The 14,739-nt window shown below is 42.4% G+C and overlaps 1 long non-coding RNA gene across 1 annotated transcript in view; it reads right to left on the bottom strand.

Moving 5' to 3' along the window:
* Window positions 1–334: 334 nt before the first annotated feature.
* LOC117363306 overlaps window positions 335–14,739 on the bottom strand; it is a 43,613-nt gene continuing 29,208 nt past the window's right edge. Inside the window, exons 2-3 of the long non-coding RNA XR_004540021.1 lie at window positions 11,881–12,149; window positions 335–591 (exon numbers count right to left, since the gene is read on the bottom strand). This is a non-coding gene — a long non-coding RNA (uncharacterized LOC117363306). The remainder of the gene's footprint in view (window positions 592–11,880; window positions 12,150–14,739) is intronic.

Below are 14,739 nucleotides of genomic sequence, written 5' to 3'. Positions count from 1 at the left end.
AATTCAGGGGACAGCAGAGCGGAACAGTTGGGGTTCCTTTTACCAAGGTGCCCTAGCGGATTTAGCGTGCACGCTACACACTAACTATAGAGCCTCTATAGAGCTTGCCTTAGCATTTTCCATTTAGCGTGGGGATAGCACGCGGGGCATTGTAGCGCGTGCTAAAAACGTTAGCGCGCCTTAGTAAAAGGAGCCCTTGGTGTGGAAGGACAGACTGAAAAAGGGCTCTGTGGCATTTTTCTGCTATCATTGTTCTCTTTTTCTTTGTTTCGGCTGGCAACTAAATTTGTTTATTCAAGTTATCTTTTCAAGAAATATTCATTGCAACATGTTATATTTATTTTATTATTGCAAATTTTTCATGTTTGCAGATTGCCTTTGTACCATCATAATCTAAGTTTCTACTGCAGTTAAAACTGAGGAATTTCATCAGACTTTAAATAGGCTGGTAGAAATGTTTAAACAGCAGCATTTGTCCTTGAGGATGACGAAACACGCTATGTCCGGCCTTTGACCTTATCGAAGCTTGATAATTCAGCTCCAAATTCTTTTCTCATCAGGATGTTCTTTTTACTGCTTCTTTTCTTCCCCCTAGAAAAGAATATATATAAATATTTCTAAATCTCTCTCTATATTTTCTTAAAAGCTCCTTTATTATATTAATAATAATAAATATATATATATATATATCATTTGCTGTCTTTTTTCATGCTATTGGTGGCAGCTAAATAGCTTAAAGTGACAGGGCAGAGGAGAGTGTGGCGCAGTGGGGTTGTGGGTTCAAACCCACGCTGCTCCTTGTGACCCTGAGCAAGTCACTTAATCTCCCCATTGCCCCAGGTACATTAGACAGATTGTGAGCCCACTAGGACAGACGGAAAAATGCTTGAGTACCTGAATAAATTCATGTACAGTACTCACCTGGAATTTGCGGGGGTTCCATTCCAGGAACCCCTGCAAATTTCAAAAAACTGCAAATACGGTTTTTAGGCAGGGCAGCTGGAGAGGCAGGAGAGGGCAGCCGGAGCGCCGGCGAGTGAAGGAAATCACTCGCTGAATGTTCCGACCACCTCTTCCCGTACTAAAGTCAGGTATCACCAATCAGGAGCTGTTTTGACACGCAGCTCCTGATTGGTAAGAGGCGGTCGGAGCTTACAGCGAACGGTTTCCCCATTTCGCCTTGAAAAAGAGACCGAAACGCGTTGGCGTTGAGGGGATATATAGCAAGGCTGTAAGCTAAGTATACTCTATCATAGAATCATGAATAATTAATAGAAAAAAGAAAAAAGTAAATAGAAAAAGTAAAAGAACAAGAGGAGGAGGAGGTACCCTTTCAAACTATGTTGTTTGTAAGGCAATCTGATATCCCCAAGGACCTCTGATAAAAATTATTATAAAACTGCACCGAATATTATTGCTGACTCTGTGACTGAGAGTGTGTGACTACTGCTAAATTGCGCCATTAGTACCTAATGCTAACTGTAGTTATTTCCAATTAAGTGTCAATTTAGCCTCAGGTAGCTAATTGACCCCTGTTTTATCAGTGGGTATGCACCTGGGCCCCTTTTTATCAAACTGCGCTAGATGTTTTCAGCACGAGTAGGCGCCGTAAATGCTCCGTCGCTCAGACAACTCCTATAAGTGTCACAGCACTTATCTCGCCAGCCCGTGCTAAAAAGCCTGTAGCGCAGCTTGATAAAAGGGAGTTTTATATGCTATTTTTAGAACTTGGGGGGGGGGAGGGGGTTAATGTATGGTTTATGACATGCTAACTGCTAATGCAGAACCGCAGTAAGAGACTTTGCATTCATTTTGTGCAGGCGGCGTGGTAAATTTTTGACGGGTAATTATTGAGGTGGGGAAATCCGTGGGACATAACTTTAAGGCCCTCTTTTTACTAAGGTACGCTAACTGATTAGCATGGATGTTAGTCTATTGGCGCATTAGCGTTTAGTGTGCTCTTCGTAAAAGAGGGGGGTAAATCTTGGTAGGGAAATAAAGTTAGGAAAGTACGCTAGTCGCAAGCTTAAGATTTGGTGGCAAAATGAGTTGGAAAAATTTGGTGCAGCAATTTCAGTTTCTGGATTAAACGGGGATTCTGCAAACCATGAAGAGGGCTTCTGAAATGCCCTAATGTAACATAACATAACATGAAATCGGATTTCTAGTCTGCATAACCATAGAGTTCTATGCGGTTTAGAAAAGATTTAAGTTAAATTGACATAACTGAATAAGCGCGACAGAATAGAATTTTAATTATCTAAAAATTTATTGAATAGCAGAGTTTTTAATTGCCTTCTAAAATGGAAATAAGAATAAGAAGTCGATAACAAATGCCGAAAGTCTTTATCTTAAAGAGCCGCCTGAAAAGAAATTGTGTAGTTGTGATATTTTTAAAATTTGCAACCCTTGACAGACGGAAATACAAAGACAGCATGGGATGTTCTAAGGCAGTGTTTTTCAACCTTTTTACATCTATGGACGGCAGAAATAAAAGAATTATTCTGTGGACCTGCATCGGCCCATGGACAGGCGGTTGAAGAACACTGGGCTAAGTCATGGGCCAGACCCCGCCCATCTCTACCCAATCTCCACCCCAGATCCCGCCCCCATAATAGTACTAATTACACCTTGCACGTGCCGTGCCTCATCTGGAAGCCTTCCCTCTGATGTTGCAACGTCAGAGAGAAGGCTTCTGGTTCAGGCGCAGGATGCCCGTAGGAGCCGCTGCCCATGGCTTTGTGCACTGAATCAGTGAGGAAGAGGGAGCTGGCTCGAAGATAACGCCGCATTGATCGCACCGTGGACCGGCGGTTGAAGAACACTGTTTTGAGCCTGATGCACGTACTGGCCCTGTGGACCGGCAGGAAATTTCTGTGGACCAGCACTGGTTCATGGACCGGTGCTTGAAGAACACTGTTCTAAGGTTTCTCTGAGAACCAACTGAAAATGAATTGATTAAATAGAGCGGAGCCTGACTGAAAGCAATTTCAACTTAAAGACTAAGGGGCTCCTTTTACTAAGCTGTGCTATCATTTTTAGCGTATGCACGAAATTACTGCACTCTAAACTGCACGGTATTCTTCTAGAATAACGCCAGCTCAATGATGGCGTTAAGGTCTAGTACAGTGTTCTTCAACCTTTTTACACCCGTGGACCGGCAGAAATAAAAGAATTATTTTGTGGACCAGAAAACTAATAGGACTAAAATTTAAAAACCCAGTTTACGCCCCATCTCCGCGAGCTCGGTCCCCGCAAACCATCTGATCCCATCTGCACAAGTCGCCATTATGATTTTATATTGAACGTATTTTATTAAAGTATAAAAAGAAATAATATTCTGAACAATTGTGATTTTATAAATACAAATATACAGAGCACGGACCAACAAAACCCCTGTCTCCCCTCCCCTTCACATATATTCCCTCTACTATCAAGAAAACTGAACAAGCCAAGTTATTATAGAATGCTACATAGAAATATCATGCTAACAGAATACTGCAGTCCCCAGTTATGTCTCTAGCAGGATATATTCTAATGACAAAATAGAAATAAAATTATTTTTTTCTACTTTTTGTTGTCTCTGGTTCCTTTTCACTCTTTTCCTTCCAGCATCTGCCCGTTCCATCCAATGTCTGCCCTCTCCCCCTTCCATATATATCTGACTTATTTCTATGCCCTTCTTCCTTGTCCATCCTCCTCTCTCCTTTTTACATCATTCATTCCAGCTTCACTGCCTTCTTCATTTTTATCTCTCTTACACCAGATCTAGCATCTTTATCCCTCTCTTATTTCTCTGCTGACCCCCTTTCCAGCATCAATGTCTCTCTACTTTCTCATTCCTCTTTCTCCCCTTTCTCTCATCTGATCTCTCCATTCCACCCTGACCCCCTTCCCCTCCTGTAATCTCCCTGCCAGCTGTTTCCTTCCTTTTTTCTTTCTCCCTACCCTCCTTCCTTTTTTTCCTTCTCCCTTCCCTCCTCCCTCTATCCAACATTAACTCTCTTCCCATCCCTTTCCCTCCTCCCCTCCCAGCAGCATCTCTCCTTCTTCTCCCTTCCCTCCTCCCTCTATCCAACATTAACTCTCTTCCCATCCCTTTCCCTCCTCCCCTCCCAGCAGCAGCTCTCCTTCTAACTCCCTTCAAGTCCAGTAACAGCTCTTCCTTTTCCAGCACCTTCCCAGCCTCCTACAGTGGCTTCCTCCCCTTCCAGCAGCTCTCGGTACTTGCCTGCAGGAAGTTGCCAGTAAATCACTGCCCTGGCAATTTGGAGAGCTGGTGGGAGGGGAGACAGCCACTGTGAAGGCTCCCCAGGATCTTGATTGCACACGCTGACCATCTCCCTCCACCTGCACCTGTATCTTCAGCTCTCTCCATTCTACTCGCGACTTCCCCGCGGCCCTCTTCAGCAACTCGGCAGGAGTGGCGATCAAGACACGCTGCCGACGTCGGGACCTTCACTCTCTGAGTCCCGCCTATTTTGTTTCAACTTCCTGTTTCCGAACAGGCGAGACTCAGAGAGGGAAGGCCCCGACGTTGGCAGCCTATCTTGATCGCCTGAGGCTGGGAGGAACATTAGTCAGCAGAACCGCAGTCGGGAGGAACCACAGTCGGCAGGAAATTTAACTGCCGATTTGATCTCGCCGGCCCTGTGCGGACTGGCAGAAATTTTCTGCGGACCGGCACCGGTCCACGGACCGGCGGTTGAAGAACTGTGGTCTAGTGCACATGGCAATTTAGTGTGCGCTATTCCGCGCGATAAGGCCCTACCGCACCTTAGTAAAAGGAGCCCTATATGAGACTCTACTGGTAGCCAACATAATTCCCGAAAAAAGGGAGTTATATGATCGAACGTTTTCAATCCCTAAATGAGTCTTACTGTGGTATTTTGAATGATCCTCAGTCTGGAGGTGTTTTTCTTAACGCCCGCTAGATAGATGATATTGGAATAGTCCAAGTGGCTTAACACCAGAGACCGGACTAGGGCTTCAAATGCAGACTTCAAAATAAGGTCTGATGGTTTGTAGCTTCCATAACATTTGGAAACCTTTACAAACCACTGCATTGACCTAGTTCTTCATGGTTAAGTTCCGGTCTAAAACAACCCCTAGAATTTTAATAATAATAATAATAATTTATTTCTTATATACCGCCAAAGCCATAGTAGTTCGAGGCGGTTTACAGTGAAGAAGGGCTGGACAATCAGCGAAAGGTTACAATGGTACAATCAGAGAAACTAGGTGCCAGAGAAAATGGTACAATCAGCGAAAATGGTACAATCGGCGAAAGATGGAGTAATCAGAGCAAAAAAAAGGTACAATCAGAGCAAAAAAGTACAGTAAAGAAGGTCAGGACCATCTGCATAAGGATAAATCTAAAAAATGTAGGTATAACAAAGGGGGTTCATGCAGTGGATATAGGCATTTAGGTTGTAAATCTGGTAAATAGATTAGATTTTAGTAGTTTCCTGAAGTTTAGGTAGGATGAGGCGCGTGAGATGATGTGGGCCAGCCAGTTATTGAGATGACCTGCTTGAAAGGCGAGAGTTCTATTTAGATATCTTTGTAGCGGCAGGCCTTTAGAGTAGGATAGCTAAACAGGTGGGTTCTGCGAGTGTGTTTGGATGGGCGGTCTAGGATAAAATGGGGTACCAAGTATAGGGGGGCCGAGCCAAGGATGGATTTGAAACAGAAACAGGCGAACTTGAATTGCACTCTTGCTTCCAAGGGTAGCCAGTGAAGTTTTTGATAGTAGGGAGTTATGTGTTCCCATTTTTTTAGGCCGAAGATCAGACGGATTGCCGTAGAGGAGTAGATCAAATATTGAGTGGTATTTAAAATGAAAGATGGTTCCGATGTACTGTAATCTTTCGAGGAGAGGCAAAGAAAAATTAATTAGCTTTGCAAAATGTGATTAAGATATAAATTGACCAGAACTACTTTATTTATTTCAGTCAGACCCAATTAGCTTCATATTAAAGGAGAAATCTAAGATGATGCCTGAAGTTGAGTCTCAGTGTTAAGTCTGGTTTCTATTAATATGAAGAGAACAAGTTAAGTACAAAGTATATGTAACTTTGATGGAATTTTGGAACTTAACCATTTAGGAGGGTTTTTTTTTTTTTTTTTATCCATAGCTATGCCGGTGACACTAATTTACCATAGACACAGTTTTCTTTTTTTTTTCCCATATCTTTATTATTTTAAAAACCAACACCAAGTGCAACATATTATCAAACAATGTACAAAATAAACAGCATGTAATTCCATCAAATGATAATATAAATACATATCCCTTCCCACCCACCCTCCCTTTCATACAGTATAAAGATAAACAAGAGTAATACAAATGATCAAAACAAACAAAATTACAATCAAATAATAAGTTAAAGGCATGATCCAGTGTCCCTATATCGAGATGACAGTGCCAGTATCGATTTGACTTAGAACTATCTAATTTTTGTAATCTAACAGGGGTCCAAAAACTTCTATGCAACAAAAAAAAAACAAACCCAAGTTTGTCTCATAGATGCTGACGCTGTACATATCATCCTCCAAGTCCAAATTCGTGGCCATTGATACGCAGAAATCTGCTGCTTAGTCTCAATGCTCCAAATGTCTTTAAGACCAGTTTTTGGTTTCTTATTCAAAAATTCAGATATTAATTTATGCCACTTGGCTGCCTGATGCCCCAGGAAATCTGTCTGGAAGCACAGACCCGGTAAGCTATACTGAGTTTTTAAGTTACGCCAATCAGAGAACCCCTTCTGAATGGCCTGCTTCAACTGCAACCACTTATATACTTGAGACTTTGCAATACCAAATGTTTGTTGCAGTCGTGAAAAGTCAAGCAGCTTTCCATCTGATAACACATCATCCAGTGTGCGTATGCCTGCCTGCAGCCAGTGCTTCCAGAGGATCTTAGACTCGCCAATTTGAATCTTGGCGTTCAACCACAAGGACTGACACATGGATAAATGAATCGGAATAAGTGTTAAGTTATTAATAAATTTCAATGTCTGCCATGTAGCGAATACAATTTTATTGTCCTTATATAAATTCTTGGTAACTTGATACTTAAAATATGACATAATCTCAATGGAGACAGGAGTTGCCATTCTAAGTACAGCCAATCAGGGAGATGTTGCATGAGCTCAGGAAGGATCCAATACATACCCTGACACAGTATATAGGCCTGATGATACCTATGCCTGATGGCATAGACACAGTTTTCTTCCACATAACTCCAAGACAGAATTACAACCTATTACCCTAAGACCCAGAGAAATGAAAAATAAATAAAAATAAGGGACAGAGATGAGGATGAAGCAAACCTTATTCAGAACAGATCAACACACACACACACACAAAAAAAAATCACATTTAATGTTAACACATCATAGTAACATCTTCTGGCAGACTGGTTTGGCTGCCTCTGAGACTAAGAATCCAAATGTGGGCGACTACCAACAAACTAAAATTAAACACAACTAAAACCAAAGTTCTATACTTCCACACACCCCAACAGACGGCACCATCCCTGTAGAAGAATCCTCCAAAATCCTAGGTTGCATCTTGAACACCACACTAACCATGGAAACACAAATCTCCAGCCTCCTAAAGAAAACCCTCTATGTCTTGAGACAACTAAGACTAATCACCCGATTCACACCCTAAGACCCCTATGCCCTACCCTGGCTCTTTCTATCTCACCATGTCCTTTACGCAGCTTGTGTTGACCTTCTTCCCTGTACCATTTTTTTTTGCCATGGTTGTACCTATCTCGCTGATTGTACCATTCTTCGCCGATTGTATCACTGTTCTCTGTTTGTACCATTTTTTTCTCTGCCACCTATTTTCTCTGATTGTACCATTGTACCATTTTCGCTGATTGCCAAGCCCTTCTTCGTTATAAACTGCCTCGAACTACTATGGCTTTGGCGGTATATAAGAAATAAAATTATTATTATTATTATTATTAATCTGACCATACTTTCACCAACACCACTTTGCCTTAGTTGTACAGCTGATGATACTTCCACAACTCGACCACTGCAACTCCATCTACGTGGGAATCAACACCACTCTGATTCACAAAATACAACTCATCCAAAACACTGCTGTCAGACTAATCTTCAACTTGAGAAAATATGACTCGATTACAGCCTTCATCAGGCAACTGCTCTGCTACCCATCTCGTCACAAATAACCTTCAAAACTTCATGCATCATCCACCGTATACTTTACGGAAACTCCGCGGCTCCTCTCATCCAGCTCTTCTCCAAGGCATGGTCTAATTCCCACAGAACCCTCAACAGAATAATTCTAAATCTCCTTTCCACAAAAAAAATCTACAAGCATGTTTTTCACTCCATGTTCACCTTTCTAAGCGTAAAAACTTGGAATGGCCTTATTGAAATGACCAGGACGGAACCTAACCACATCAAATTCCGGAAGAAACTGAAAACTCATCTATTTGACACCTTGTATCCTCTTCTCCTCCTGTATCTTCCTGCCCTCCATTGTCCTCTCTACCCTCTTCTAACCCCTTCCTCTGTAATGTCGCCAAGAGCTTGCATAGGTATGTGTGATGCACAAATGGAAGAAATAAATAAATAAGGGCCTGATTCTGTAGAGATGCCAGTTTCTGCAGCCGCCTAAGAAGCGATTGAGAATCACTCACCGCCGTCCTCTGCAGAATCGCGTCTGCCCTAAGGGACAGACGTTCAACCCCGCCTAACCAGCCCGATTCTCTAACCAGGGCCCATGTCACAGGTGCCAGTTAGAGAATCGCGCCTGATCAGCTGAACATGGCTGTCATAGGGGGAACAAGAGTAATTTATCAAATATTGAAAAAGCATGATCATCGGCTACCGGGCCAAGGGCGGCAGCATTTCGAAAATGGCGGAGCCTGTGAACTGTTCATGGGCTGTTGTAATTAAACTGTACATTAGTTTATGCTGTTATAGCACAGTAAATACAAAAAATATATCACATTTTGTAGAAGGATACTTAAGTTGCATCATGACAATGATGTGAGCTATTGGCCAATTACTGTACGGTATTTGCAGATAGTGGTGTTTTAATTGATGATAATGACCCAGATTTGTAAAATCTTAGGCGCCAGAAATATAGGCCAGGGTTTTAAAGGCCTACTCTTCAGGTGCCTAAGTTTTTGGAGAATTGCGCTTAGCGACACCCAAGTCATGGGCCACCCATAAAAAGTCCACTTATGCATTAAACATCGCTAAGTGCATAATTAGCTTTTCTTTTTCTTTAATTATCGAAGCTCTAAAGGAGATTTTGCCAATTAAGTTAGAGAGAGAGATGCTGGACTGAGATTATGTTGCCATTTATCACCAGTGGGGGGAGAGGGGAGGGGGCTAGAGAGAGAGAGGGAGATACTGCAGTGTGGGTTGGGAGGCACCGATGCAATAATTGACTCAGGGTGCCACAGAGCCTTGATCCAGCCCTGGAATGAGTGCACACCTCTTATCTTTCCCTCTCCTTTAGCCCATGAGCCACGGTTTCTTCCATAAGTTACAAATACTATGCTCTTGGCCTAGCTACTGAGCGCCACTCTAGACATTTGCTAAATCCCTTCCCATCGTAGGGATCACTGGTGTGGTCACTGGTTCAGACAGAAGTCAGTTCAAGGGAATGAGCCTTGGACTACTGCAAGACAGTACGCAGTCTTTCTGCTAACCCCGGCGACGTACTCACTTTTACACTCTTCACAGTTCAGAACAGAATCCCGCAAGAACTGGTTTTTTTGGGGTTTTTTTGACAGAACAGCGTAGCAGACTGATTATTGATGCTTATTAAGTGATATAGAATTAGATATTGTTAATTTGTTTGGACATTTTATCACACTTATTGTAAGTTTGAAAATGAATAAAGAATAAAAAAAATAAATAAAATGAAATGAAACCAAGAGACATGTTTACGAAAATGTATTAATAACAGCAGTTTGTTGATATATCATCTGACCCAGGAGATCCCAACGGTTGGCGAAAGATAAAAGAAATGGACAACAAGTGAGAAACAGTGACACTACCTCGCCTTCAGGAAAAGATGAAAAACGTACCCGTTTGATAAATTCATTTTTTCCTGGTGATGAAATCATTCTCCACAGTGCATTGAATCGCCCTCGCTCTTGTAACAAAGTAGCCTCCATCAACAGTACTCTGAAACTTCTCCCTATTGTAAGAGTTTTTCCTCCTTCTTCGGGGCACTGGCTCCCCTCCTGCTCTCGATTTCTCACTTCCCACTTCTCCCAATGCCGTGCGCATGCCCCTTCCCTTCCCCAGCGCCTAATATTATGATGCATATCAGCATCTAAGCCCACTTAGGCATTGCTAGGCATGATTCTACAAATGGTGTCTAACAGCTGATAGATAAATGCGCCTAGCTGCTGGGTGCCATTGATCAAATCAAGCCCTAAGTGCATCCACACTAACTGGAAAAGAGATGGCTGAGGGGAGATTATGATTGATGTCTATAAAATCCTGAGTGGAGTACAATGGGTACAAGTGGATCGATTTTTCACTCCATCAAAAATTACAAAGACTAGGGGACACTCGATGAAGTTACAGGGAAATCCTTTAAAAATCAATAGAAGGAAATATTTTTTCACTCAGAGAATAGTTAAGCTATGGGACACATTGCCAGAGGTTGTGGTAAGAGTGGATAGCGTAGCTGGTTTTAAGAAGGGTTTAGACAATTTACTGGAGGAAAAGTCCATAGGCTGTTATTGAGAAAGACATAGGGGAAGTCACTGCTTGCCCTGGATCTGTAGCATGGAATGTTGCAACTTCTTGGGTTTTGGCCAGGTATTAATGACCTGGATTGGCCACCAGGAGAACGAGCTACAGGGCTAAATGGACAACTGGTCTGACTCAGTAAGGCTATTCTTATGTTCTTACTTGAGCCAAGTATAGGACAATCAAACCATTGTAACATCACTGATGAGGTTGGCTCTGAGGCACTGTGGAATGAGGCATTATGATATCACAATCTCAGCTCTGGAATGTTGCTCTCATTGGGGTTCCGAAATCTTGCTATTCTTTGAGATGCTGGAATGTTGCTACTTTTTGGGTTTTGGCCTGGTACTAGTGATCTTGATTGGCCACTGTGAGAACGGGCTACTGGGCTTGATGGACCATTGGTCTGACCCAGAAAGGCTATTCTTATGTTCAAAGAGTATAGAACATTTCTATGCAACGGTAGGATGAGAACTAATTGGGAATGCAGTGGTGTAGTAAGGGGGGGGGGCAGTCCACCCCAGGCGCTAAATCTTGGTGGGGGCATTGGCACCTCTCCTCCTCTCTGCCCTCCACTCCTTCTGCACCCCCGCTACTGCGCGCATATGCCCCCTTCCCTTCCCACGTACCTATTTAATGTTCCCGGCGTGAGGACACTAGCTGAGGTTCTTCCTCTGACCTCACTTCCAGGATGCACGCCTAGGAAGTGACATCAGAGGAAGAGCCAATGCTGGTGCGAGCAGCAGGTTGGGGGTTACTGCTCGCACCAGGAATGTTCAAGAGGTACGGGGTGTGAAGGGGCACACGCACACAGTAAGAGGGAGTGGGGAAGGAGTGGATGGAAGTGGAGAATGGGGTGGGGGAGGGGCACCTCTCACCCTCACTACGCCACTGTGGGAATGCCCCAACAAATAGTGCAAAGGTTCTACACTTAATGTACATTAATTTTTTGCACTGAATGTGCAGTAAATGGAAAACTGTGTTGCATTTTAGTAAAAGATCCCCACAAATTAAAAGGCTTATTTAATTATTTTGTAAAGGATTTACATTGACTAAGCTTAAAAGAATAAAGTTTAATAAAAGGCAATTCATGATAAAAGGGAGTGTGGATACCTACTATTCTTTGTCATCCTAAAGAGACACACATTTGCAGTGGATTAGAGAGGTGCCTGCGTTCTCCGTGCATTACTGATACCGGCTTCATCTGGCTGTCAGCGGTTCAAGGTGCAGGGTTTGATCTTTTCCACATTTCTCTCAGATTCAATTTCTGGCTTCAGCAGACAACACTTCTCTTTTGATGTCTGGATTTTCCTTTGATCAATTTCTTTCCTACTTCCATCAAATATGTACATTCAGTGGTGGGGCACAGAAATGTTGCAGAATTTCCTAGAAAAAAAAAGCATGCAGCAGACTTGTCGTTTACTAGTGTAAAGAAGGGTTGGATTGGGTTTAATACATTTGATATACCGCTTCGACAGAGTGTAATAAGCAGTTTACAATTACTAACGGGTCATTTTATTAAGGCACGCTAACCGATGTAGCGTACGCTAAATGCTAAGGCATCCATTATATTCTACAGGCGCCTTAGCATTTAGCATGCGCTAAATCGGTTAGCACGCCTTAATCAAAGGGCCCCCTAAGATGAGATCAGAAATAACCGTGTACAATCATGGTGAAGTAAGCGTTTTACAATAACAGGGTTGATCAAAACCGAGTGCAATTGGATCTTACCCCTATACCTGGTCTTGAGTTATCTACAGCAGGAATATATGTAGATATTTTGTGTATATAAGAAAAAGGAAGGAAAAATGAGATAGCTCTGATACATTTGTTTGCAGCTATTACCTCTTTTCAAGAGATCTAATGACTTCCATGTTGGATTTTATACCTGAATTGATAGTTATTTGTACAATCAGGAATCCATGATGAAAGCTAAAAATATATTTGTTTTGATCTTCTTATGAATGTTGACTTCTTTGCTTTCTCACTCCTGTTGTATCCTGGGAAGCAAATCCCCTGGACCTGTAGGAACTCTCATAGTAACAAGATATCATAGTAGATGATAGCATAAATACCTATGAAACCATGGAGGGAAATTTTTGATAATGCGTCTAAGTCTGACTGTGGATGTGGGAGGGGCCAACATCTTAATGGACAGGCCACGCAGACATCCCAACAGGGCAGTGGGGCACCTTAGAGAGCACTGCTGTGAACTTCACATAAAGGGTGCCAGGTACATATTTCACCAGAACCCCCTTTTAGTGTATGGTGAGACCTCCATAACTCCCCCAAAACCTACTATACCCACCTACCATCCCAGCTGCCCTTATGGTTGCAGGTGTCATCTATATGGCAGTACAGTAGGGTTTGGTGGGTTTTAGTGAGCTCACACTTTCCACCATAAATGTAGTAGTTAGAGTGGCTAATGGGCCTGGGTCCTCCTCTCTATGGTTTACTAGCCCACCCCCCAGGCTACTTAACACACCTTTGTGCAGTTCTACTTCGCTTTCCTATACCAGGTGCTGCTATCCCAGAAACAAAAATATACTATTTCATTTACATCTTTGGGGGTGGGGGTGGGTGGGAGGGGGTCAGTGATCACTTGGGGAGTGTAGGGGGGCATATGTTCATCTCTCCAGTAGTCATCTGGCCAGTTTGGGTACCTTTTTGGCCCTTATTCACTCTTTAAACAGGCCTAACTCCAAACATCTAAATTACGCCCTGGACGTTTTGAAAAAGCTGTGATTATTCCTGCAAGACTTCCAGTGCTAAGTCCGCCCAAATTTCACCCAAACCACACCTCTTACATGCCCCCTTAACATTTAGACATCATGGAGGGCGAATACCCTGCAATATCTCTCTCTAAAAAAAAATTTAATTTTGAAAATCATCACTTGGATATTTGGGCAATTAAAACATCTAAGTGCCAGAATACGAGTTTTTGGACATTTTTCTCTTTTGAAAATGAGCCCCATTGTGGCTGCCAGGTTAGTATCATCCGTATTTGTTTAGCAATACTTAGTATACAGTATGTAACGCAGAGTTCCTGCTTCTTGGCATTCACAAGGCAGTCTGGCAAGATGTAGGAATATAAGAAAAACAAAAGAGGTGACCTGTGGTGCTCAATCCTTTTATTCACTCAAGACCCGACACGTATGTGTTTCGGCCGTAAGGCCTGCCTCAGGGATCTTATCCACAATACAGAGCACACATGGATGGTGATTAAGAGATTTTGATTGTTTCACTATAAGAGACTACAGTGCTCTGTATTGAGGCTAAGATCCCCTGAGGCAGGCCTTATGGCCGAAACACATACATGTCGGGTCATGAGTGAATAAAAGGATTGAGCACCACAGGTTGCCTTTTTTTGCTTTTCTTTGTTCTACCTTGAGGGGGTAGAATCTCCAGTTTGGAGATTATTACACAAATAAGAGGCTTAGGCAATTCTCTAACTGGGCACCTTCAGAGCTTATTCTTCAAAGGAAAATAAAGTACTATCCTGAGTTCAGGAATACTTGCAACCTCTGTAGCATTTTATTTATTTCACTTTCTATCCCGTTTTCCTCAAAGAGCTTAGAACGCGTTACAGGTTATACATACATAAAATACTGTTAGGTTACGATTTGCCATAATCACAGTAAAGGTTTATGATATAAGTTTTTATCCTAACTCGATACATAGTAGGGGTCTAATACCAATATACATAATATGCAAAACGTCCACAAACCCAGCAGGAAAAATGTCCATTTTCAAAGCTGCCAAAAACCTATATTTTAGTTTTGAAAATGAGCAATGTATAAGTTTTGGTTCTTAGGACGTCTACCTTTTTTGCCCATTTTCAGAAATAAAGTCGACCACGTGAAAAACATACAAAAGCAACTTTTGTAAACGTACCCACCAACTACCTTGTCTGATCACGGCAGAAGGAATCCCCATCAGCTGAGCCACTTTGGGGGGATTCCTGGCAGATCAGCTG

Source organism: Geotrypetes seraphini, chromosome 7 (genome assembly GCF_902459505.1).
Source record: "Geotrypetes seraphini chromosome 7, aGeoSer1.1, whole genome shotgun sequence".
Classification (NCBI taxonomy): Eukaryota; Metazoa; Chordata; class Amphibia; order Gymnophiona; family Dermophiidae; genus Geotrypetes; species Geotrypetes seraphini.
This window is presented reverse-complemented; position numbering and strand designations above follow the sequence as displayed.